General features: G+C 41.5%; 2 long non-coding RNA genes across 3 annotated transcripts; both read right to left on the minus strand.

Moving 5' to 3' along the window:
• Nucleotides 1-3,765: 3,765 nt before the first annotated feature.
• On the minus strand, nucleotides 3,766-6,406 carry LOC127323508 (uncharacterized). The gene is made up of 2 exons (XR_007865777.1): nucleotides 4,207-6,406; nucleotides 3,766-3,949 (listed from the first exon to the last, which is right to left on the minus strand). It is a non-coding gene; the product is annotated as an uncharacterized lncRNA (long non-coding RNA).
• A 1,166-nt stretch (nucleotides 6,407-7,572) lies between these two features.
• LOC127323507 (uncharacterized) lies at nucleotides 7,573-10,302 on the minus strand. 2 transcript variants are annotated; one of them, XR_011755547.1, is made up of 5 exons: nucleotides 9,948-10,302; nucleotides 9,775-9,859; nucleotides 9,463-9,702; nucleotides 8,657-8,704; nucleotides 7,573-7,773 (listed from the first exon to the last, which is right to left on the minus strand). It is a non-coding gene; the product is annotated as an uncharacterized lncRNA (long non-coding RNA). The 2 variants fall into 2 exon arrangements; XR_007865776.2 differs by having other exon boundaries at nucleotides 7,573-8,704; nucleotides 9,948-10,300.
• Between the last annotated feature and the right edge of the window lie 14,391 nt (nucleotides 10,303-24,693).

Genomic DNA, 24,693 nt, shown 5'->3' on the forward strand with positions numbered 1-24,693 from the left:
ACAGTGTTGGGCCTCCAAGAGCAGATGTTTGTAGAACAGCAACAAGTTTTCCCTTAAGTGAATCACCCAAGGTTTATCGAACTCAGGGAGGAAGAGTTCAAATATATCCCTCTCAAGCAACCCTGCAATTACGATACAAGAAGTCTCTTGTGTCCCCAACACACCTAATACACTTGTCAGATGTATAGGTGCACTAGTTCGGCGAAGAGATAGTGAAATACAAGTAGTATGAATGTATATGAGTGGTAATAGCAATCTGAAATAAATATGGCAGCGAGTAAACATGCAACGGAACTTGTTGGAAACGGTGTTTCAATGCTTAGAAACAAGGCCTAGGGATCATACTTTCACTAGTGGACACTTTCAACATTGCAATCATAAAGGAATATAAATAAGCACTTCTCTATGCTATTCTGAATTACTCTCTGGCTAGATAACGAACTCTAATTCATCATGTAGGCAAACCTTAAAGATGTATTCCCAAGTACTAATAAACACCCCACGCTGTCACTGTGAGCATTCATAGGAGGTACTAACACATCACAATTTCATAGAGACATCCAACAAAAATCATAACTCAGTGAATAAGTATTCTGTGAAATATAGCCTAAGAGACCCACACGGTGCACACAACTGTCACCTTTACACACGTGGGACAAGGAGTCTCCGGAGATCACATAAGTAAAATCCACTTGAATAGCATAACGACATCTAGATTACAAAGCTCATCATATGGATCTCAATCATGTAAAGCAGCTCATGAGATCATTGTACTGAAGTACATGGGAGAGAGAGATTAACCACATAGCTACCGGTACAGCCTTTAGCCTCGAGGGAGAACTACTCCCTCCTCATGGGAGACAGCAGCGGTGATGAAGATGGCGGTGGTGTCGATGGAGATGCCTTCCGGGGGCACTTCCCCGTCCCTGCGGCGTGCCGGAGCAGAGACTCATGTCCCCCAGATCTTGGCTTCGCGATGGCGGCGGCTCTGGAAGGTTTCTCGTACCGTGGCTTATTCGTCTCGATGTTTTAGGTCAGGAAGGCTTAAATAGGCGAAGAGTCGAAGTCGAAAGGGCCACGGTGGAGCCACACACCAGGGGGGCGCCCTCCCCCCTTGGCCGCGCCGCCACTCCGTGTGGTGGCCCTGGGCCTCTCCTCTGGCCCCTCTTCGGTGCTCTGGAAGCTTCCTTGCACGCCAGAAAATAGCTTGATGTCTACTCATGCTTCTTTTCCTGTAGACAGTGTTGGGCCTCCAAGAGCAGAGGTTTGTAGAACAGCAACAAGTTTTCCCTTAAGTGAATCACCCAAGGTTTATCGAACTCAGGGAGGAAGAGGTCAAAGATATCCCTCTCAAGCAACCCTGCAATCACGATACAAGAAGTCTCTTGTGTCCCCAACACACCCAATACACTTGTCAGATGTATAGGTGCACTAGTTCGGCGAAGAGATAGTGAAATACAAGTAATATGGATGTATATGAGTGGTAATAGCAATCTAAATAAAATATGGCAGCAAGCAAACATGTGGCAGAACTTGTTTGAAACGGTGTTTCAATGCTTAGAAACAAGGCCTAGGGATCATACTTTCACTAGTGGACACTCTCAACATTGCAATCATAAAGGAATATAAATAAGCACTTCACTATACTATTCTGAATTACTCTCTGGCAAGATAACGAACTCTAATTCATCATGTAGGCAAACCTTAAAGATGTATTCCCAAGTACTAATAAACACCCCACGTTGTCACTGTGAGCATTCATAGGAGGTACTAACACACCACAATTTCATAGAGACATCCAACTCAAATCATAACTCAGTGAATAAGTATTCTATGAAATATAGCCTAAGAGACCCACACGGTGCACACACTGTCACCTTTACACCCGTGGGACAAGGAGTCTCCGGAGATCACATAAGTAAAATTCACTTGAATAGCATAACGACATCTAGATTACAAAGCTCATCATATGGATCTCAATCATGTAAGGCAGCTCATGAGATCATTGTATTGAAGTACATGGGAGAGAGATTAACCGCATAGCTACCGGTATAGCCCTTAGCCTCGATGGAGAACTACTCCCTCCTCATGGGAGGCAACAGCGGTGATGAAGATGGTGGTGGTGTTGATGGAGATGCCTTCCGGGGGCACTTCCCCGTCCCGGCAGCGTGCCGGAACAGAGACTCCTGTCCCCCAGATCTTGGCTTCGCGATGGCGGCGGCTCTGGAAGGTTTCTCGTACCGTGGCTTATTCGTCTCGAAGATTTAGGTCAGGAAGGCTTTTATAGGCGAAGAGTCGGAGTCGGAAGGGCCACGGTGGAGCCATACACCAGGGGGGAGCCCCCCTTGGCCGCGCCGCCACCATGTGTGGGGCCCACCTAGTTCTCCTCTGGCCCTCTTCGGTGCTCTGGAAGCTTCCTTGAAATATAAGATACTGGGCGTTGATTTCGTCCAATTCCGAGATTATTTCCTTACTAGGATTTCTGAAACCAAAAACAGCAGAAAACAGGAGCTGGCACTTCGGCATCTTGTCAATAGGTTAGTTCCGGAAAATGCATAATAATGACAGAAAGTGTGTATAAAACATGTGGGTATTGTCATAAAACAAGCATGGAACATAAGAAATTATAGATACGTTGGAGACGTATCAGCATCCCCAAGCTTAGTTCCTACTCGTCCCCGAGTAGGTAAACGATAACAAAGATAATTTCTGAAGTGACGTGCTACCATCATAATCTTGATCCAATAATGATGTAAAGCATATGAACTGAGATCAAATCACTCAAAGCAAATGTCTATATTGATATAAGAGATGATAATGCAAGAGTTAAACAAGCTAGAAGTTTTCATGAACTATTGCTTTAAAGACATGAAACCGTACAAAGTTCATTAAAGATGTGTTAAGTATCCAGCATAGAAGTTCTATCCTTCATTCCAAGCATCAAGTAAATTTTCACAACATAAGAAGGATTCAGTCAACCAAACATAAACATGAACGTCATGAATCAACTGTTTCGAAGTATACTCAACCGGTGAGCGCAAGCATTTGGCATTGGCACCAGGATGTTATGGCATAAAGAACGTTAATGGGGGTTTGGAAGGCCAAATGGAAGAAAGTCTTACAAAGCTATAAGTGATTATTAGACAAGAGGAAGTCTTATAATCGAAGCTATGCAAGGATTAGTGATTGCCATGCAACGGATGCACATAGAGCTATATGTGTATGAAAGCTCTCCAATGGAACTAGTGGGGGTGCATCCAACTTGGTTGCTCACGAAGACCTAGAGCACTTTTGAGGAAGCTCATCATTGGAATATACAACCCAAGTTCTATAGTGTAAATTCCCCACATAGTTATACTAGTAAAACATGAAAACTCTCTCATATCACTACAACAGGACTCCCCCTACAGCAACGCATTTATCTGTATCTAAATATCAATATAGGCGTTGCTAGAGGCCCTACCAATGGATAATGATGAGTTGCATTTTTGGGTGTTGCAAAGGTATAATGCAACACATATAGGTCCGTTGGTAACCATTGGATAGAGCATTGCAAATTAGCAATAGAAGTCAAGCAACTGTAGTATCCGTTGGTACATAACATATGCAGATTTATTAATTTATTTCAAAATAAATATTGTTTTTTGAATTCGGGGGCTTTGTAGCTTCAAATATTGCATTATTTGTTTCCTCGTCAAGATAATATATTCGTAATACATACATACATACGACAATAAAGAAATTCCAGAATATGAATGCATTGCATGAAGAAACATTTCAATATTTATAATTAAAATCATCATCCATACACGAAAAATATATTTACAGTACACATCTTATAATTTTGCATCATACTATTATATTCTATCTAATCCTATATATATTCCTTCTAGTCCTGTTCCTTCTAATGTAGCATTTGAATGTTGCAGTTCTTGCTGATCTTTTGGGCCTGCAAAAATAAAGTTTCCGTCTTCAAACAGATGTGAAAAAAAAAGTAGGCAAAGGTATTGGAAATTCTACTACCTACTTTCTGTAGTACCCACCATTCAAAAATGTCAAAATACATTAATATATCTGACTCATGGAATATCTTCACAATGCAAAGCACTAATTTGCATGTTTATTTTCAAGATATACATACATATAAAGTAAAGTATATTGAAAACTGAAATTAAAATGCATATTGTGCATCTTTGTTTATGATACCTTTAAATTCGCATCCACATATTGCTTGGAATTTCTTTGAAAACACCTCAGTAGCATGCCAAAGCCAAGTCATGCAAGATAATTTGTGCTATCCCGTGCATTTAGAACAGCCCATGGCACCTAGATGTCAAGTCGGTACCACACATGGAAATACAGAAGGAGAGTCGAGGTGCACCAATATGAGCATATGAAAATAATGTAACAGGGACACATCACATGTTGCTCGGATGTTAGTTACTACTTGTCCTGCCATAATAAAAGGAACATATAACGATAACATGCTTCATGTTATTCTTAAGAAATGATAGTTTTTTTTAGTAAATACTAGATGAAAGCATAATATCGCAAGCAAAACTGCAATATCATTTCTCATCTATGATGCAGAAATTAGGTTGCAATGGACTGAATTCATGTTACTAAAATCAGCTACAGAAATTTTAGAAAATAATATAAGCAAAAGATCAAGCACTTCAGAAGCAAAATATCAACCTTGTAGTAAACTGCTTGATCATATACACACCAAAATGTGCAATAGATAAAAGAGTCATACATATTAGGATCTAGCGACAAATAATGCTTCACTTGCTCGTGGGCTGCCCACCTCACCACGGGAGAGTTCATGTGTGCCGACGGCCAGGCGATGTGTCGACGGCCAAATGTCGGGGACGTCGGCACAGAGGTCCTCGTCGACCGGCAGCGGAGCTAACCGTCGGCACATGCCGGTCGTCAGCACACATGAACTCTGTGCAAGGAAGCCATGTGAGTATACGAAGGGTAAATAAATAAATATTTTCATTCTCTCCTTCAAAGTAAGTAAAGGGTAACATACAAGCTGCATATATGACAGGGTATTTAACACTTACCGTCTGCATATATGACAGGATATGAATTGGCAAATAAGTTTCTATCATAAACTTAAGATATCTGTACAAGCCGCCGAAAGCAGGAGATAGCAATTCTTATGTAACTTTATTTTTCCAATTAAATCATGCTTACTAGGAAACCTGCAACCTGCACACATCATTATTATAGCGAACTAAGAAACCTGCAATCTGCACACATATGGTACTAAATTTCTTTAAATGGGTACAATATTGAATCGATCTGAGATAGTAGAAACCTCTAGTCCTTCCCACATGTCCCCTAATTACAATTGCTTCCTTCTTGAATTATGAAGATTCAAGAACAAGAAATCTGAGAGGAAATGCTTAATATATATAAGAGATTAGCGAAAAGCAGCAATGAATTGGTAACTTGAACCACATAGGCACAAAATTCGCACGCCACACAAAATCATATAATTTCATGTTTCCTCATAGTTAGCGCCAGATCCAAATCTCCAACGCGTGATGTTCATTTCGTCTGGTACACATAAGGGGAGTAGACCAAATTTTTCATTCTTGCTGCAGGACACAGAACGAGTCAATTGGCTGCAGTATCATAGTAGAAAAGAGAATCATACCTGCTCGAGTGGTTTCACATGTCGAAACCAGTAGCAATTAGGTTAGCAAATGTTTTTTTCTAAACATATTGTAACATCGTGGACATATCGTGTGTTTCTTAAGTCAAGACAAATCACTAGTGCTACTTCAGACTGAAAACCACTACTAATCCGACGATCTGATAAGAAAAAACTGATTAGTGATTACTTGATTCCTGTTCAAATCTCGACTAGCAGCGTAGCAATCCAACACGCCCAGCCTACTACGTATTACATCATGTCCTGCAGATTAGGGAGACACCATGAGAGAGGACTAACCCGTTCGTCTTAAACAGTGAAGCAAGTCAAGCAACAGCCGTGGGACGGGAGCGTCGCCTGGTGAAGGCGATTGACAGCTGCGGTGGCGGCTGGGTGTTGGGCATCCGGTGGGCGTCTGGTTCGCTCGAGCCCCGATGCTGGCATGGAGTAGAACGGATCCACTTTCACCAGGATCTGCACCAGCGGTTAGAGACGGATCGATCCGCCGCCCATGAATCCTCCGACGAAAACCATCGGCATCCCCTCGACGCGCTGACGAGGGTGGCCAAGATGGAGATGCGTATGGATGGGGACATTGGAGACGACACTGAGGGAGGAGGGCCGGGGGTGTCGCGGCGGGAGGCGGTGAGGAGGAGGCTGGTAGATCGAACTAACACTAGGGGAGATCTCGTTATCGAGATTACAGTTATAGGACTTCGTGGGGATGGGAGCAGATTAAGCCGAAATTTCCTCCAGCGTGAAATTATTTTGTAAGTATGTAGAAAAAGAACTTTTCATGTAGGCGGCAATAGCTCCCGCTGCTGGACCCAAAAAAAAAATTACACGCTCGCTTTCCAACTTCTTTTTTAACAATCACGCATTAGGGAACGGATGCAAGGGCAGCGCATATATCTGTATCTATGATTAAATTTTACAACGCATATCCAAAGGGTTGTAAATCAAGTGTTGTTGTAGGGTGGTTCTCCTTGTAGTGTATGGAATATAGGTGCTAAACATGAGCATAAATGATGACTATGAATACTGCAGGTGCTAAAACATGAGCACAAGTGTGGATAAAAGATAGTAATGCTTCCCCCTTTTTCTTTATTCTCTTTCTTTTTTTCTTTTTCTTTTCTATTTTTTTCTTTCTTTCCTTTTTCTATTTTTGATGGCCTCCATGGCTCTTTTCACTTTTAGGGGCAACATCCTAATATGACAGCACACTTTTTGGTACAAATAACTCATAATGAATAAGACATGATGTATAAAACTGTATGCCTCTGCCAGTGTAGCAGGATGTGCAATGATCTAGCGTAACATGGGTAAACCACACATCAGCTGTATAGAATCATGTAAAGCAATATATAAATAATAAATGATAACATGTAATGTAAAATGGAAATTGCATGGTAATATATCTCGGAACAGCTATGGAAATGATGTGGTAGGTAGGTATGGTGGCTGTTTTGAGGAGATGTATGGGCTTATGTGTAGGAGAACAAGAGAAAGTCCTCCCACGGGTTTGGATGTACTGGCGAAGTATGCACAATTCTCAATGTGAGCAAAAGGCAATGCACAGTACCGAAGAGGCTAGCAAATTTGGATGGTGGAAGTGCCAAAAACCTTAGGTTAACATTAGTCAAAAAGAACTCACAAGTTTATTGCAAACATCTAGCAGGTTCAATATTAAGAGCATGATTAAAATTTACTCCAAGGAGGGCCATTCACGGTGGCACAAGTACCCCGGTAGCTCCCTCGACCTTCAGCACAACTTAGTTATTACGATGAACTGTCAGACATGAAAAGCTATCAAGTCCAATGTAGCGATCCGACCCGGTACGGGTTGAATCTCTGTGCTTAATAGTGCTAGTCCCTGGATCAATCGCTAGCACACACAGTTTAAGATGTAATACCAAGAAACAAAGGTCTTTATTACATCGCATGATCCAAAATTACATAATAACTTACAAATTTCAGGCTAGCTCAATATCAGAGTTCACAACGATCCATAATAGCATGGAGTCCTTCGTCTCCATGTGCCACAGGCGAGCATGTCGAGTATAGACTCGTAACCCTAACCATCGAACCTCACTCGTTCATTGGAATATCTGCAACATAAAACGTTGCAGCCACGCAGGGTCAATACATTTGGAATTGTATTGGCAAGTATCACTAGAGACTTATAACAAACCTATCAAGTACATTTTCAAGGTGAGGGTTCAAACTTTTATTTTGCACAAAGCAATCATAGTATCGTCCTAGTTTTATCCCAGCGATTTTAATCTCCGAACTCCTATAGTTCACATGTGAGTAGGCCAAGCTCAAGGCCCCTACAATGCTAATCTCCTTTTCTTCATTGCACATGTCAGTAAGTCAGGCTCAATGCCCTTGCCATGCCAATCTCCATTCCACTAGTGTACATGTCAGCAAGTCAGGCTCAATACCCTTACCATGCCACCACCAGTGTACATGTCAGTAAGTCAGGCTCAACGCCCTTACCATGCGACTCACTACCAGTGTACATGTCAGTAAGTCAGGCTCAACGCCCTTACCAAACCACCCTCCCATCAACTAGTGTACATGTCAGTAAGTCAGGCTTTCTGCCCTTACCATGCCACTCGACCTATACATGTCAGTAAGTCCGGCTCAAAGCCCTTACCATGTCGGTCGACCTACAACCTTCTCAAGTACTATTCATATCCGCCCCAATTCATCCAATAATTGTTTTGTCAACTCAAAACTAACCTTTCAACTAATACATACCCCATGACATTGATATTCCACCCACTTATAAAGTAAGCTTATCCAAGCAATCAAACATAGGTTGACGAGCAATGAATCCAATCATAATAAACATATGGCTATCCTGCGCGGGTTTCATAGCAATAGCACACAATCCATCAATAACAATCCTACACATGTACTTGTACTAAAATCCTACTGCACATATAGGAAAACAATAGATCTGTTATGATCAAAAGTTCAACTTGCCTTATTTGTCGTTGGCGTTTGCGCTCTTCGTGTTACACTCCGCACGATCTAGACAATAAAATAATCACAATAAATATCTAGAGAGCACAAACAGAGAGAACACACAATAAAATAATGCATGCATGCTCCAAAAATAAATTTATATTTGAAAATACTTTACAAGCTGATTTGTTTGTTCAATAGGAATTTCAAATAGGCAATTTAACACAAACAATAACCTTTTGTATAAAATAGTTTCGTAAATTTTATAAACATGTACTAGTTCATAGAAATTATCCTTATCTTTAATTTCCTGTTGGAATCAAAATAAAATCATTTACCAAATTTATGATACATTGAAAATACTATAACACTAGTTATAAATTTAAAAATATGTAACTTTTGTAAAAATAGAAACTAACAGTACCAAGGTGTTCTTCTCATTTTTATGAATCCAACGGTATATCATTTGTTAAATTGCGAATTATGAAACAATTGCTATGAATTTTATAAGATGAAATATTTGTCAGGATAATGATAATGATGTCCGAAAAAGTTGTCAGAAAAAGTTGCTCAGATTTAAAAACTTTCTACACGAAAGTTGTAGATAATTTTATTATAAACTCAATGCAAGAAAAAATCACCCAAAACTGAGCTATAGATGATTTGATATAGAATTTTAAAGTTGGCTGTGAGCTAGTACAAAAACTGCAAACTGACCGATCGGTCACAGTGTTCGTGCGTGTGCATGGACCGTCCAAAAAAGATCTAATGGCCTAAGATAGATCTGATTTAATCTATCTAAACTGTGCACACGATGGCAATACCTGCAGTGCTCAACCATGCTGAGAATGTGGGCGATGCTGCTGCGCGTGGGTGTCCTCGGCGATGCTGCTTCGGTGGTTTACGGGCTCGGTGAAGTGGACGACGACAAACAGCATGACGCGGGAAATCTGTTGTTGTGCTCGACGGCGTGCTTCTCTTCCTCCTGTGGTCGCGATGCACGAATGTAATGGCAATGTAGACGGCTTCCTTCGGACGGCGGTACTCGTGTGCGGTATAATAAACTAAAAGGAGGATATAGGAGGTGTGTGAGGTCAAGTGGAACCAGTAGAGGCTAGAAAGGAGCGGCGCGGTACCTCTCTGTCGCCGGAATCAACTCGAACTGTAGAAGCGTTGAACTCCAGCGATACTCCGGCGACGTATCCCGGGCGGCTCCATGCTCTGCAGATGGGGCAAAAAGGGTGAGCCAACGTGGTCGAGCGATAGGAGAAAGATGGAGTGAAAGATAGGGGAGGGGGCGACAGAGAACTTCGATCTCGAGCTACAATGGCGGCGGCAGCTCAGAGCTCCGGTGAGCAAATTTGGCAGCCTGGCGGCGCACAAAAATCGGGATTTTTGGGGCCAAAAACAGAGGAGAATATGAGGTATTTATAGAGGAATTTCGTGGAGAAGGAGGCACGAAATCGAAACAGAATCGGCCAAGAAATCGGGACATTTGCGGAGTCTGTTACGAACGAGTTCAGGAGATGGACTTTGGCTGGAGGTTGTTGATGATTCATGGGCCCCAGCTGTCAGCAGTAAAGAAAAGAAAGGAACCAGAGAAGGAAGCAAAACAACGCGGGTCGTGCTGCCAAGCTGATGCTGGCCTGCACGCGCGCGTGCGTGGTTCTAACTCGGCCGGCCCGGCCGGACGTTCTTTCTCTTTCATTCTTTTCTAGTTTCTGATTTGTATTTTACATTTTCTAGTTTCAGTTTTAGGTATCCAATTTTAGAGAAACCAAACATGAAGGTTCTGTAAAAATTAGTGCACAGTATGTGGACAATATGGAACACTATTTCAGTCCAAACAAGCACATGGTATATATTTTTTTGTGCACTTAGCCTAATAGACTATTAGCAAAATCTAGAAAAATATATTTATATTTTATAAAATCAAGCAATTAAAATATTTTACAAAACTGAAACCTTTTGCAGATTTTATTTCAACATAGATTTTGATATTGAAGTCAAAACGACTCAAAACCTTATAAAACTCATTTTGGTCAAAAACCAAATTACAAAAATGTTATTATAAATATAACATTTTATATGGCTACTTGAGCATTGATATTTTAAAATAAGGTTTGGGCCTTTTGTCTTAAAATAAAATCTTATATGATTTCAAAATAGAAATAGGTTTGGTTTGGAAATATATTGAAAGCAAATATTTGTGAAGACTTATTTTGGGAAGTGTTTTAAACAAAACTTAAAAAGTTTTAATTTCTTGTGAAATTTCAACAAAGACAAACAATTCAATCAACTAAATTTATTAATTATTTTACATTCCAAAATTTAGAAAATTTTGGGATGTTACATCCAACTACACCTTCAACTATTTAAATAGAGTTTGTAGTACGACACAAGATTAAAGACAACAATCCACTACTAATTTTAACTTATTCATCCAGCAAGCTTTACCATTTAAATACCTCAAAACATTTGCAAAGAATCAAGTTATCAAAGCTCAATGATCTACAAGATTATGCAAGTGTTTCATTATACCACTACCACATGCAACATTTGCTGAACCGACCAAATAACAATGAACGAAGCAGTTTCAACCTTCGCCATGAACATTAAAAGCTAAGAACACATGTGTTCATATGAACCAGCGGAGCGTGTCTCTCTCCCACACAAGCATTTATTCAGAGAATGAAAATAACAAAACTAAAATAAAAGCACACAGACGCTCCAACTAAAGTACATAAGATGTGACGGAATAAAAATATAGTTTCAATAGAAGAAACCTGATAAATTGTTGATGAAGAAGGGGATGCCTTGGGCATCCCCAAGCTTAGATGCTTGAGTCTTCTTGAAATATGCAGGGATGAACCACAGGGGAATCCCCAAGCTTAGACTTTTCACTCTCCTTGATCATATTGTATCATCCTCCTCTCTTGATCCTTGAAAACTTCCTCCACACCAAACTCAAAACAAACTCACTAGAGGGTTAATGCATAATCAAAAATTCACATATTCAGAGGTGACACAATCATTCTTAACACTTCTAGACATTGCCCAAAGCTACTGAAAGTTAATGGAACAAAGAAATCCATCCAACATAGCAAAAGAGGCAATGCGAAATAAAAGGCAGAATCTGTCAAAACAGAACAGTCCGTAAAGACGAATTTTTCTGGGGCACTAAACTTGCTCAGATGAGAAAACTCAAAACTAATGAAAGTTGCGTGCATATCTGAGGATCACTCACGTAAATTTGCAGATTTGTCTGAGTTACCTACAGAGAACCCTGCCCAAAATCGTGACAGCAAGAAATCTGTTTCTGCGCAGAAATCCAAATCTAGTATCAACCTTCTATTAGAGACTTCACTTGGCACAACAATGCAATAAAATAAACATAAGGAGAGGTTGCTACAGTAGTAACAACTTCCAAGACTCAAATATAAAACAAAATTGCTGTAGTAAAATAAAAACATGGGTTATCTCCCAAGAAGTGCTTTCTTTATAGCCATTAAGATGGGCTCAGCAATTTTAATGATGCACTCACAAGAAATAAGAGTTGAAGCAAGAGAGCATCAAAAAGCAAATTCAAAACAAATTTAAGCCTAACCCACTTCCTATGAAAAGGAATCTTGTAAATAAACAAATTCATGAAGCATAATGCAACAAGCATAGAAAGATAAAACAAGTGTAACTTCAAAAATTTCAGCATACAGAGAGGTGTTTTAGTAACATGAAAATTTCTACAACCATATTTTCCTCTCTCATAAAGATTTTCAGTAGCATCATGAACAAACTCAACAATATAACTATCAAATGAAACATTCTTATCATGAGTCTCATGCCTAAAATTATTACTACTCCCAACATTAGCATAGTCATTCTTATTAATTGTAGTGGGAGCAAATTCAACAACGTAGCTATCATTATTATTCTCATCAAGTGTAGGAGGCATAGTATAATCATAATAAAATTTACTCTCCATAGTAGGCGGCACCAAAAGACCACTATCATTATAATCATCATAAATAGGAGGCAAAGTATCATCAAAGAAAATTTTCTCCTTGGGGACAAGCGAAGTCTAAGCTTGGGGGGAGTTGATACGTCCATTTTGCATCACTATTTTATATCATAATTTACTGTTATTCATTGATATATTTCATATTTAGAGATGATACTTATGTTATTTCATCTATTTTGCATGTTTCATGACTATTGGAGAATCGCGCACCGGAGTCAGGATTCTGCTGGAAAAAGCACCGTCGGAATGCAATATTTCAGAAGACCAACAATTGACGGAAATTACACGGAAAATCTTATTTTTCCAGAAGACGGAGATAGCCAAAAGGAGGAGCCGAGGAGGGCCGCGATGGGCCCCCCATAGGCCGGCGTGGGCCCAGGCCTGGCCACGCCGCCTTGTGGGGAGGGGGCCCACAGCCCCCTCTGGCCGCCTCTCCTTCGCGTACTTCTTCGTCCCGAAAACCTAAGCTCCAGAGGATAGTCGCGAAGAGTCACGGCCGCCTCTGCGGGGCAGAAAACACCAGAGAGAAAAGAGCTCTCCGGCAGGCTGAAATCTGCCGGGGAAATTCCCTCCCGGAGGGGGAAATCGACGCCATCGTCACCGTCATCGAGCTGGACATCATTGGGATCATCATCACCATCATCTCCATCATCATGACCACCATCTCAACCGCTGAACCTCGTCACCGCTGTAACATCTAGGGTTGAATCTTGATTGTTTGATAGGGGAAACTCTCCCGGTATTGATTTCTACTTGTTATTGATGCTATTGAGTGAAACCATTGAACCAAGGTTTATGTTCAGATTGTTATTCATCATCATATCACCTCTGATCATGTTCCATATGATGTCTCGTGAGTAGTTCGTTTAGTTCTTGAGGACATGGGTGAAGTCTAAATGTTAGTAGTGAATTATGTTGGGTAATATTCAATGGTTTGATATTTAAGTTGTGGTGTTATTCTTCTAGTGGTGTCATGTGAACGTCGACTACATGACACTTCACCTTTATGGGCCTAGGGGAGTACATCTTGTATTCGTTTGCCAATTGCGGGGTTGCCGGAGTGACAGAAACCTAAACCCCCGTTGGTATATCGATGCAGGAGGGATAGCAGGATCTCAGAGTTTAAGGCTGTGGTTAGATTTATCTTAATTAATTTCTTGTAGTTGCGGCTGCTTGCAAGGGGTATAATCACAAGTATGTATTAGTCCTAGGAAGGGCGATGCATTAGCATAAGTTCACCCACACAACACTTATCAAAACAATGAAGATTAATTAGCTATATGAAGCGAAAGCACTAGACTAAATTCCCGTGTGTCCTCAAGAACATTTGGTCATTATAAGTAAACAAACCGGCTTGTCCTTTGTGCTAAAAAGGATTGGGCCACTCGCTGCAATTATTTCTCTCTCATTTTACTTACTCGTATTTTATTTATCTGTTATATCAAAACCCCATGAATACTTGTCTGTGAGCATTTACAGTGAATCCTTCATCAAAACTGCTTCTCAACACCTTCTGCTCCTCGTTGGATTCGACACTCTTATTTATCGAAAGTACTACGATACACCCCCTATACTTGTGGGTCATCAGCAGCATTGTATAGCCGTTTTAGCCAACCCGATCAATCTATCAAGCTTCATGCACGAGATGCCATGTTTAATTTACTCCCTCGCTCCGATCCATATTTCTTGGTGCTAAAAAGAATGTGAATCGGAGGGAGTACTTTTCTTAGATAGTATTATATTAGTTCAAAAAAAAGTACAGTACTACTACATCACAAATGCATCAAAAGAGTACTACTGTACATAACAAGACCACGACAGTTGTACTAGTAGAGTTTAATGCTGAACTTCCAAAGGGGAATAAGATTACGCATATGAACTTTAAACAGGACCAGGAGCATCAGGGCCAGCAGTAGGGGCGTTGACCGGCAACAAACCAGGCAAGACGTAAGGAAGAGGCCATATGCTGCGTGCTTGGCCTTGATTGCAGGGTGGTGATTCTTCGATGTACTAACGCCGCTCGCCATGTATTCACGCCATACCAGTTCCGCGTCGCCCGCGAGCGGATCGAAGCGATCCTGCGCGCCGGACATGCTTGAGGAGGCGTGGCGGCTCCAGTGCAAGCAGTCCGCCGCCGGGAGTCGGCGCGCGGCGTGCAGGTACGGCGGCTCCCTGTACATGCCGTCGTCGCTCCGCGAGTTCGCCCCGGGCGGGCTCTGGTACAAGGCGGATCCGCCGCTCAAACTGATGAGCGGCCCCGTCTTCAACAAATGACGCGCCGACTGGGAGAGGAACCGCCGGTCGAAGGCGGCGTGGGAGGCGAGCACCAGCGGCGGATTCGCGCCGCAAGCCGACGAGGAGGTGGAGGAGGCGGAGGAAGGGGAAGACCCCCTCTTCTTGAAGGCACTGGCCGCGTCCCTCAAGGACGATGCCGACAAGAAGAGGGCGGAGGAGGCGGAGGAAGGGGAAGACCCCCTCTTCTTGAAGGCGCTGGCCGCGTCCCTTAGGATGATGCCAACAAGAAGAGGGCGGAGGAAGAAGACAAGGCGGCGGCCATCGCCGCCGTGAAGGAGAAGGAGGCGCGGGAGGCAGAGGAGAACGCGACCATCATCTTCCTCGACGACTAGATAGGTTAGAAGTCACGATAAGGATCGCGCAATTCTGTATGTATGATCCGTATGTATGATCAACTGTGAATTATGAACTATGAACTATGAACTATCAAACCTAACCATATAGTTTTTTTTATGTCATATAGTAAGAATTCAAGTTGATAAAACAAGGTCTAGACATATTCAAACTAGACAAATCACGTATATCTACCCCTAACCCTAAACTATGTCGTATGAAGTAAAGCATGAAGAGAAGTGGTTTTGGGTTTCAAACATGGAAATTTCAAAAACCTTCCCAAAAGCTTCATTTTGGAGTGACTAAGAAGGATGCAGGCTTACCTTTTCATTTTCATGTTTTAAACATGTTTAAATAAGGAAGCGTGGTTCTGAAACCTCATACACATTGTTGCAAAAGTAATTACATCACCTAAACAATACTACTAGTTCATAATTCTAAACTTATGTACAATCTTGGAAACATATAACGCCAGCCTAGTTCACGAATTATCATCATCCCTCTTGATGCGCTTGCCGGTGCCGCTTGTACCTGCCTCCCATGGGTTGGCAGTCCAAGTTCTGCACTCGTTCGCACTTCGTGTGTCGGGAATCCTTGTTGGAGCTTCCCAACCAGATACAGGCCCTGCCCTTGCTAGCTCACCACATCCAGCCGTTGCCCTAGCTTGCTCACCATGTGAACCGCCATCCCACGGAGACCCCGAAGTAGGATCGCACGGGTCCTTTATCTATGGTGGCATATTCTTCGGATCAAATGGTATGTTGTATCTAAAGCAATAAGATACAAATTCCCAGTAGGTTGTCCCGACAAACTGCTTCTTCTCATCGCGCTAGGCAGGGGGAAGAGCGGCCAACCTAGCCGCTTCCTTGCAATCCGGGAAACCCACTTCCCTTGGAATTGGTTGTGCTTGACGCTGCCCATCATTGATTTTTTTGAGTCGCCTGTACAACTCAAAACTGACATACCCATCAATCGCAGCATACCTCAAGTTTACTTGAGGCAATGGCATGCACTCCCATTGATCGTGGCTGCTAGTAGGGAACTTGGTCTTCATGTCTTTGTAAGATGGGTCAATGATGGCGGCTGCCAAATCACCCATGCCAGTCCTATTGCCAGGACCACTGAAATTGATCATATCCTGAATGTCAATCCAATTATGTTCAGGAATTTTAGTGCCATCTCTAGCAAACCTTCTAGAGTCACCCCTGATGTCAACAGTTGTGAAACAAATTCCTTTATGTTGAAGGAATTCTCGCAGTGCCAGATTGTCAGGACTCCTGCATGTTAACACAAATCAATCTTGTAAGATCGTATATGCTGAAATAGTACACATATTTTTCTTCCAGTAAACTGTATACTTGTTGTAGTGAAACAATGATTTTACATCAGTTATACACATCAAAATAACATGAATTATTGTTGCGACTATATGATCTAATTATTTAAGTGTAGAGTTAAGATTCAGTTACTATATGTTAATTTCTTGACATCCATGCCGATTATCATTGAGTATGAGTACATGAAATTTGTGCAAATTTTGAGTACCAAAATCATGAAACTAGATATCGTGGTCAACCCAAAAAAATTATACAAGTTTGTTGGATATTACGTTCCAGACCACATTTTTCATACAAGTTAGTTTGTTCGTGTTTTCATACAAGTTAGAACCTAGTCTATTTCGAAATAAAAAAGCAGATCCAAGATAAAGGAAGAGTTTGTATATTAAAAAACAAAAGGATAAAGGAAGGCATGTGTAGAACATACATGCAGAAATGGTACACCAGGACGTGGTCGTCCATGGCCAACTGAACGACGGCGATACTTACTTGGTCCGAAGTGTATTCTAGGTCGAGGCCGACGAACCTGGGCCTGTCCTCTAGCAGCTTTTGTTCGTACATCTCGAGGGTGCGCTCGAGAACGGAAGGGTCATTCGTGTAGACCACGTTCACCTTGGTCGTCCCATGGGGAACGACGCTCCTCTTTAGCGTAAACAGGCCGCTGTCGGCCATGGCAGCGCTGAAGCACGTCGAATTGATCGGAGGGATTGAGGGGGAGGGAGGGAAAGCAACTACAAACAATGGGATTTTTTTGGAACTTGCCGAAATGCAGGGGAGAACAAACCGCCATGGGTTGTTTAGTGGGGACAGATGGGAATAATGCTGCGATGAGGATGAGGAATTAACTCCAACCGCCATTTAAATCTAGTAGTAGTACTCCCTATAGTCAGTTGATAGGAAATGGACGGGCAAGATTGATTCTAGGGAGGCGAATCCCAGTATTTTCCCGATTTATTTGAGTTGTAATATAACCATCGTTAATACTTGAATTGAAAAATATTTACAAAATTAATTTATTATATACTACATGATGAGATAATCCAACAAACCATGGAAATGCATGGCCATCCAACCATGTCACCCGCTTGTGAAAATTGTATAGGTGGTAGTGTGCGGAATACACGCGGTAGCCACTTCACAAATACATCCTTTTAATTTTGCCCCCCTTAATTCGGCCAATCAAAATGAAAAGACTTTATGTGGAAAACCAAAAAAAACTGTATTTGGCAAAGTATAGTTGAAAATAAGAAGTTTTTCATTGATCTCTTAAAAAAGGGGTCATGATTCAAAAGTTCGCCATGCATGGTTCTTGCGGTGACCAAGCGCTCACCCATGTGGCAAGAAGCGAATCAATGTCCAACATGCATGGTTCCAAAAAAAAATATTTACAGAATGATTCTGCTTCTCAAGAATATTTGCATGCCATGATGTTTGTTATTTTTCTTAGATAAAAGTAGTAATTGGCGACTTCGTGATTGCCTTGCTTGCTGATTTCAATAAGTTTGAACCTCATTTTGGCCCTTTATTTCAAATTTAGGCAAAAACTTCTTGGCAATCGACTTGTGAGCTACTATACTTGGATGCAACCCACATTTTCGTTGGCTAATGTTTTCTGATTCCACAACAATAGGGCACATCCCTATATCATCCCAAATTTTGAATTCTTATTAGTTTGGTTGATGACCACCATTCATATCTGAACTTAATTAATTGGAGTACAAATGATTTAGTTTATGGTTTCATGGTAAGCTAGTTTGATAAATTAACCTTCGAAATGGCGATTCGCCTACCATGCATGCATGTGATGAGGACATGATTACCTGCGATTTGAAGGCATATCTTGGTGAAAAAGATGAGACTACGTCGAGGACGACTTCAATTCAAGTAGGGGAGGATGATGAGGACATCTCTATGATAGATACAACCAATACTCCTACAACCACATCTCAGGTACATTCGTTACTAGGAATCCTTCCTGATATATATGAGAATATGATGCTGCCTAAATCAAATGTATTTATATTATTTAGGAATGGATCTAGCATGGACGCCAAGCATTGGATTAGGAACGTGCATGGAGATGGCAGCAGACCTGCAAGGATTCTGGATGGCGTTGCAAGCGAGGATTTCAGAACATTGAAGCCACCATAGTGAAGCAATGATGCTTGGATGAATTATACAAGTTACTCCATCATAAAATTCGTCCAAAGAGTTATTATTGGTGCTGCGTCACCTTATTTAATGGGCCAGGCCCATGTATTTTCAGATTAGGTATTTTAGGGGATTTTAAGAGGCCATATAAGTGGAGGAAGGCTCATTTAGGGGTGTTTTTGGCCAACCCTAGCTGGTTGGACGAAAATCCCTTGACTTCCCCCATATATATCCCTCTGTAGCCGTCATTAGAACTTGGATTTTGATTAGATTAAAAGTTAGCCAATTGCTGCAACTTCGTGTACTTCTTTTGAGGCCAACGCCCAGAACAAGACCGACTATTCGGAATCCCACCATTATCAATCAAGCTTTCATCTCTATTCGCAATATTCTGATTGCATCTTTAGTTCTTACTTGTTCTCGATTTCAGGTAGGAATTAAGACCCTTGCTGGTCAGGCTGATCGTGCTCCCGCAAGATCAGTAACTCCCGGAGATTGTCCTAGCGATTGCATTGGCGCACGAGCTTTGCACGTGTAGTCGGATCGTCAAGCACGAACTCCACCAACAAATCGACGTTATCATACTCTCATCGAAAGATCGGACACCTTTGCCCCATCAAGTGGTATCAGATTTCAGGTTGCTCGGTGAGATTTACAGTTTTCCTAGTGTAGATTTGTTTTACCTATAACCCAGAAAAAGCCCCACAAAAATATATTAGGTTTAGATCATCCGTCCCATAGCCCTGCCAAGCCATTGCATGATCTTTTCAGTTTTTGCTTTTTGAGTCTTTGTCTGCAATCGTTGTGTCGCGTGCTGGTCTTAGCGTCTAGAGTCGTTAGAGTTTCGAGTTCTGATCATAGTAGTCACGTCGCCGCCGCACCATCTCCGCTTGCAGTACTCGCCATATCACCGCCACCATATACTTCCGCCACATCTGCCATCAACTCTTTGTTGTTCCCCTTTGGTTCCCATCATCGTAGGGTCTTTCTTGATCTTTGTTTCTGAGGTTTTCCGGGTTTTAGATCCGTTTTCTTGGTCAATTTCGCGTTTTCCGTCGGAATTCTGATAGCAGTCTAGCTGCAAAAAAAAAAAAAAAAAAAAAAAAAAAATTCTGGGCGCCCGACCATAGAGACCTCTATGGTCTAGCGCCAAGGTAGATTCTGCAAAAAAAAAAAAAAAAAAAAAAAAAAAAAAAAAAAAAAAAAATTTCTGGGCGCCCTACCATAGAGACCTCTATGGTCATGCGCCAAGGTTGATCCAAAAAAAAAAAAAAAAAAAAAAACCGAAAAAAAAAAAAAAAATCTGGACGCCCTACCATAGAGACCTCTAGGGTCTAGTGCCAAGTTGAGTCAAAAAAAAAAAACTTGCCACCTTCCCGTAGGTACCTCTATCCTCCAGCACCAGTTTCGCTGCCTCTTGCATCTTGTGCCGCATTGTGACCTCGTTGGTGATTTAGGCTCGCGTCTCTAATACGATCTAGCCTAGGACCAAGACAAGATGCGTCGTTGAGCGTTTACTCAATTTGCATCATTTGATTTGATTACTGTGCCACCATATCACTATACTTTGCCTTCCCAGAGCTCCACAGATATCTCCACGTGCACTGTGTCGACCCCTGGTAATCGCTTTGGCAATCTTTGGAGAAGCTGATCTTTGCTGGTTGCCATATCGCCTTCCTCCTGTTTGGTACGAACTTGTAAGAGCTTTGTATTTTGCTTGACGAATTGCGCGTGAACCACCATATTCTGTAGTTTGTAGGCATATACATTTGTGCTTTTTGGGTACTAACCATGACAGGAATTGAGGACCAAGCCATCGACCCGAGTACCATGACGACTACGGAGCTGCATGTGCAACCATTTACAGGAGATCATGATCAGGTTATATCTTTACCAGTTTATGAGGGTAGATATAATACGGATGCTTATTTTGATTGGGAGTTTGAGGTTGACAATATTTTTGGATGCCATGATTTTAATGAACATGAGAAAGTAAGAATTGCCGCCCAAACTTTTATTGATCTTGCTTCCATTTGGTGGGACTGGAATTATAAAGAAAATGTCGATAATAAACCTACTACTTGGGTAGATTTAAAATCTGTTTTGAGACGTAGATTTGTGCCTCTTTCTCATCAACGTGAAATGCTCCGCAAACTTGAACGATTAGAACAAGGTAGTAATACTGTGCATGTTTACTATCAGGAATTTAAATTTTACATGTACCGTTGTGATATAAAGGAATTTGAGGAAAGTACTAGAAACATGTTTTTCAACGGCTTGAACCCTGATATTAAGGTTATGTTTAAGTATATTCCTCATTCAACTATTGGTATGTATGTTCGCGCTTGTGCTTTTGAGAAACACATACAGGAAAACACGGTGGACCATTTCAACTCCTCCAAGTCATGCACACTAGCACCGGTTGTTTCTTCCAACGTTCCACGCATGAATATTGTAGTGCGAGTCGCCCAGCCACAGACTTGTGACACGTCGCTGCGAACATCTACTACGTTGGACTCACAGGGTAAAAGTGAAGGTACTGATTTTATCCCTCCACATGAGATTGATGAATGCAATGTTGATGTTAATATACCATGTGTTGAGTTCGCTGATGATTTGGCCACACCGCCTATATTAGAGGATTATACTACTGATTTGCAAGTACCATGTGATCATACCACTGAAATTATCATTGATATGACTAGCAATCTTTTGGTTGACTCTAGTTATGACAAACCTACAGATTTGTGTGTACCATGTGCTGTTTTTCATTCCTCTATTGATATGAGTGTACCAACGGAGAATTTTGTTTCCAATGATGACCATGTGTTAGGAACTTGTGTAAATGATATACCAACTATGTTGAGTACACCTACTGTACAAGTTAATTCTTCCATATCTATGAGTGCACAAACTGAAATTCTTGCTCCTGGTAATGAACCTTGTGACTTGAAAGATGACTCTAGTATGGATCATATAAAACTGGTTATGTATAATGAAGTGTTGGCTAAGATTTCTCATGCTAATTCTTTGTTTTCTGTTGTGATGGATCCACCTATATCTTTGTCACATGCTAGAAATAAAATTGATGAACTTCCTTGTTTAAAGAGTGTCTACGCCCCCGATGTTACTTTTAATTTGATTGGGGAGTATGTCAGCACCAATGTTTTTATGGTACATAGGATTTGCATCATGTGTGATGATTCTTATAGTTCCAATAAAACTGAATTTGTGTATATGCTTTCTCATTTTGATATGACCTCCAATGTTGCTATTCATTCTATGCCAAATAACTTGCTGCAAAATTGTTTAAATCCACATGGCGTAGCTAGTAAATTTGAGACCTTAAGTTTTGGTTTACCAACTTTGGGATGGTTTAATGATGAGCATTATAATTTGAAAGGAGTTAATATGTGCTTCAATTATATCTGCAAATTAAGTTGTGATAAATGTTTAATGGGGACTAATAAGCTTCTACGCTACTACAATACTGGAATATGTACAAACTTAAATGGGAAACATGAGAGATCTGTTAAAACGGATGACATATACATATACCATGCATATACCTTGTCTCTTTTGTTAGCATGTTTACAGAATAAACATCGCCGAGGACGGCTTTTCTTTCAAGAAAGGGAGGATGATGAGGACATGATTACCTGCGATTTGAAGGCATATCTTGGTGAAAAAGATGAGACTACGTCGAGGACGACTTCAATTCAAGTAGGGGAGGATGATGAGGACATCTCTATGATAGATACAACCAATACTCCTACAACCACATCTCAGGTACATTCGTTACTAGGAATCCTTCCTGATATATATGAGAATATGATGCTGCCTAAATCAAATGTATTTATATTATTTAGGAATGGATCTAGCATGGACGCCAAGCATTGGATTAGGAACGTGCATGGAGATGGCAGCAGACCTGCAAGGATTCTGGATGGCGTTGCAAGCGAGGATTTCAGAACATTGAAGCCACCATAGTGAAGCAATGATGCTTGGATGAATTATACAAGTTACTCCATCATAAAATTCGTCCAAAGAGTTATTATTGGTGCTGCGTCACCTTATTTAATGGGCCAGGCCCATGTATTTTCAGATTAGGTATTTTAGGGGATTTTAAGAGGCCATATAAGTGGAGGAAGGCTCATTTAGGGGTGTTTTTGGCCAACCCTAGCTGGTTGGACGAAAATCCCTTGACTTCCCCCATATATATCCCTCTGTAGCCGTCATTAGAACTTGGATTTTGATTAGATTAAAAGTTAGCCAATTGCTGCAACTTCGTGTACTTCTTTTGAGGCCAACGCCCAGAACAAGACCGACTATTCGGAATCCCACCATTATCAATCAAGATTTCATCTCTATTCGCAATATTCTGATTGCATCTTTAGTTCTTACTTGTTCTCGATTTCAGGTAGGAATTAAGACCCTTGCTGGTCAGGCTGATCGTGCTCCCGCAAGATCAGTAACTCCCGGAGATTGTCCTAGCGATTGCATTGGCGCACGAGCTTTGCACGTGTAGTCGGATCATCAAGCACGAACTCCACCAACAAATCGACGTTATCATACTCTCATCGAAAGATCGGACACCTTTGCCCCATCAGCATGTTTGGCCTACCCGTGAAATTTTGATTTGTGGTATTGTGCACACACTGCACATGATAGCGTCCATGTCGATGATGCTTGGTGTGCCATGGTCGTTGTCGAGCTCCTCGATGTTGGACATGCCGATGATGCTTGCGGAGCCATAGTCAGAGTAGAGCTCCACATGTTCCTCCACATCCGCGGTGCTTGAAGAGGTATCCTCCTCGAAGTAGTCCATGTAGTCCGCCATATCCTCTTCTTCACTATCCATGTTAGCACGACAAAAGCTATATGGTGTGTGTTAGTGGAAGAACTACCGTCAAGTCTCACCTTGAAGTGATAGAATTGGGTCAACTAACTAAACCAAGAGATAATTCAATTTGTGTTGGGTACACACAGAAAAACACACGCAAAAGCTAGCAAATATGGTGGTAGGTGAGGATGGTGGAAAGCCAAAAGTCAAAATCCGAAATCAAGTTTGTTGTTAAGAGTGGGTAAGCTCCAAAAATCAAATGTCCAAATGGTGATCACGGAAACACGAATGATGTGGAACTCACACACGAGATGAATGGGGTTAGTGCGACCAAGGAATGAGCGGAAAAACAAGAACCTATATGCAAGGTGGTGCTCGGTGTCACACTAACACAAGAAGTGATCAAAGCTTTGGTTGCAACTTGAGAGACAACAAGATTCACACGCGGCCTCTCTTCTCTTCTCTCTCTTTTGCGTAAAAGCTTTTACTCTTTTGTATTTGGTGGCACTTGCACTCTTTTGTATCTATGGTGGTACTTGCACTCTTTTTTATCTATGATGGCACTTGCACTCTTTTTGTGCTTTTCTTTCTTTTTCTCGCACTATGTTAGCGTTAGCCTCGCTTTTGCTATTTTGCCACACGAGTCCTTGCTTAGAAGCTTGACTCCACACTAGACACACACACCTCACAATCGGGGCCACGTGCAATGTCTCGCAACACTTGATAAGCAATGCTCGATAGGATAGGTCGCAAAAGGAAGAGGGGCTACAAGGTGGGGAGCAAGTTATACCTAGATGAAAATGTTAGGCGGTGTCGGAACACACAACTTGCGATGATGGCGACGATGGTGTCGTAGTTGCGCCGGCGTCCGGGGTGCCGAAGGTGTCGCCGCGGTGTTGATGTCGACGCGGAAACTCGAAAGACAATCCTTGCACTCCAAAACGGAAACCGAGCAAAATAAGTCAATGCCCGGAAATTTGGGTCACGACGAGCGATCGAAGATGTCAAAATTTTGGAGTCGAAAAATTTCGGAAACGGTGTCAAAATTAGAGTCACTATAAGAAGGGATAACTATCAA

This window comes from Lolium perenne, chromosome 3, assembly GCF_019359855.2.
Source record: "Lolium perenne isolate Kyuss_39 chromosome 3, Kyuss_2.0, whole genome shotgun sequence".
Lineage (NCBI taxonomy): Eukaryota > Viridiplantae > Streptophyta > Magnoliopsida > Poales > Poaceae > Lolium > Lolium perenne.